At 46.8% G+C, this 3,054-nt stretch overlaps 1 non-coding gene across 1 annotated transcript; it reads right to left on the bottom strand.

Moving 5' to 3' along the window:
- Positions 1–336: 336 nt before the first annotated feature.
- On the bottom strand, positions 337–418 carry Trnas-aga. Its single transcript has one exon. It is a non-coding gene; the product is annotated as a tRNA-Ser (tRNA).
- Positions 419–3,054: the final 2,636 nt, after the last annotated feature.

Here is a 3,054-nt window from a genome sequence, read left to right as displayed (position 1 = left end):
CCGCACAGCCTCTGCGCGTGCGCGAACCGCCCTTGGCCTCGGGACGCGCGCAGCCGCGGCTGGCGGTGGGTCGGTGGTCCCGGGACCGAGTCCGCCGCCACAGGTGGGCTCCGTGGGTCCAGCCTGTCGGGCCGCGCTTCCCGTGGCTCCCGTGCAGCTGTGGGCCCGTGGTGTCCTTCTTTTCTCCCGCTCCCGTGCTTGACCGCAAACACCCGGTCCCTTCTCCCTCTACCCTGACCCCTGGTCGTTTGTTGTAAAGGTCTTTATTCCGTGAGGATCGAGAAATCTGCGGCTACAAAACTACGTTCTGTGGTGGCAAAAAGACTCCACTTTCCTCGTAGTCGGCAGGATTCGAACCTGCGCGGGGAGACCCCAATGGATTTCTAGTCCATCGCCTTAACCACTCGGCCACGACTACTGGCGATGCTAATTTTGGCAGGGAGATTCTATGTAGACTCTGCCCTTGGCGCACCCACCCCAGCCTGGATCCCGGGAGAAACCCGCCAATGCCGCTTAGACAAACGCCGATTGGAACGGTAGAGCTCCAGTCATTGTCGTGGTTTGAAGAATTCTTAGACCCATTCTGTCCATCTTTTTTATTCTGTCACATAAAAGTGTTGTGGATGAGTCTTTCGGGCTAGAGTCAGAGGGTAGAGAGGAGAAAGGGAGCGAGGGAGGCCGGAGAGGGAGCCGGCTACTTCCTTGCTGGTTGACAGAGGCGTTTCCACCAGGGAAGCTGGAATTGCAGGCGGCTGGCCTGCGTCCCACCTCCCCACACACCCTTCTCGGTTTTTCTTTGACAAACAGCTCCCTAGACACTTCCCTCTCATTAGCAGTCAAATTGTTATTACCTATCAGTTTAAATGTGCTATGCATGGTGAGGCTGTCTCACCAGGCTATAAAGCATTACTTTGAAAAGGAATGTAAACCTTTTCAAAAACCACAGTATTTCAATCCTTATACTTTGAACAGTCATTCACTATTTTTTATTTTTCTCTTTTTGACAGTCTCACCATATAGCCTAGGCTAGCCTTAGAACTTGAGATGTCTCCTCCCTCAGCCTCCCTGGTGTTGGTTTGTATCAGGCTTATTTTATAACGTCACTACATCAACATAGGCAGCTCACGTTGCATTTCTAAAGTTGAATTAGCAAAGAACCCAGCACTCTGAGCAAGGGAGACATTTGGGCCAGATGATTTATTAGTTTCATTTACTTAATTCGTTCAAAATATTTTTAATTTTCCTGAGAGCAACATGCAGTGGTGTGCTAGAGTGATAGGTAGATAGCTCACCAGTGGCCTTTGTTAGTACAAACATTATTTAAAATGAAATTATGTAAATTTACAATGATAAGAAAGGTAGTGTTTAGCACATTCTAGTTATTTCTCTGCGTGCTTTTGTTGCTTTTGAGGTTGCTTACATCATAAAATTTGTACTGCCTTTAATCCCAGCACTCCGGAGGCAGAGGCAGGAGGATCTTTGTAAGTTCGAGGCCAGCCTGGTCTACAGAGCGTGTCCCCGGACAGCCAGAGCTACACAGAGAAACCCTGTGTACAAACAAACAGAATTTGTACGACCCGTGGGTTTGTCCTGGTGATCTGTTGTCACCAGCACTGCCTTCATGGGTTGTGGTCATAGCTTCTGTTTCCCCTCCCGGGGGCCTGCGCCTGGCTGAAGCTGTAGACAGATTTTACACCCCCTCCAGGCCCTTGGTCTCCACGCATTTCAGGTGTCCTGACAGCTCTTTCTTGACTGCTCTCCCCTGTTTTCTCAGACTAGTCTTTTCTTACTCGGTTGCACGGAGGAGACTTCTAATCCACCATTTAACCTTGAAAGTCTTTTTTTTTTTTTTTTTTTAACCGAAGAAAAGCCTTTCTAAAGATACATTTGATTCGCTTTAATTACGTTTATGTGTGTATGGCTGTGTGTGAGTATGTGCACTTGTCGTCAGGTGCCTGGAGCTGGAGTTACAGGCAGTGGGGAGCTTCAGTGGGGTAGGACTGGGGTGGGAAGAACAGCCTCCATCTTGGATGTCTTCTCATCAATTTTATAAAACGTAAAAAAGTGTTTTGTGCAATCTTATGATTGTCCATGGAACTGACTCCAGTAGAAACACAGGAAGAAGCCAGTTGAAAAAGGCTGTACTTGGGGCTGTTGAGATGGCTTGCTGGGAGCAACGCTTGCTGCTCTTCTGGATCACCCAGGTTTGATTTCCAGCACCCATCTTAAGTGGCTCACAATTGCCTGTAACTCTAGGTCCAGGATGATCCAACATCTTCTGACGTTCACAGGTGTGTGTGTGTGTGTGTGTGTGTGTGTGTGTGTGTGTGTGTGTGTGTTAAAAAAGGCTGCCCTTGCAACTTGGTTTTAGGGGAAGTAACAAATACTTGGTCTTCCATTGATAGTGTTAAATTCAGGATTTGTGAATCCTTGTCCCAAGGGATATTTCATAAAGGAGAATAGGCAAGTGCCTCCATCTAATTAACATGGTGAAAGGAGCATGTCATATGTGATTCTATGTATTTAGTATTCTGAAGATATTTTTAAAAGTTTTTATATTTTTGAGAATTTCGTACAGTATATATCTTTTTATCATATTAATTCCTGTCCCCATGCGACTTCATGTTCTGTCTTTCTCTAAAAAAAAAAAAAAAAAAGAAAGAAAAAGGCACTAAAAACTGTGGAATGCGATTTGTGTTAGCCAACTTCTCTTGAGCACGAAGCCTACTCTAGAGTGTGGTTGATGTACTCAGCATCATTCCACTGAAGATAACTGAATCCCCCCCAGGAGCTGTTGTTTGGGAATAACTTCTTGACTGGAGGTGGGATTTTGTGCTGCCTTTCCCCGTTCCATGCTGGGATTTTGTCTGCTTGAGTTTGTGCCGGTCTTGTGAGTGCTGTGGCAGTTTCTGTGAGTTCGTATATACATCAGCCCTGGTGTCTGGAAAATGCTGTTTCCTTAAAGTCTTGCCGCGCCTCTGGCTCTTAGGATCTTTTTACCTGGCTAGTTTTACGTCAGTTGATGCAAGCCAGAGCAGTGGTTCTAGCCTTCCT

Source organism: Onychomys torridus, chromosome 2, assembly GCF_903995425.1.
Source record: "Onychomys torridus chromosome 2, mOncTor1.1, whole genome shotgun sequence".
NCBI classification, from domain to species: Eukaryota; Metazoa; Chordata; class Mammalia; order Rodentia; family Cricetidae; genus Onychomys; species Onychomys torridus.
The sequence above is the reverse complement of the archived record's forward strand: the minus strand, read 5'-3'. Positions and strand labels throughout refer to the sequence as shown.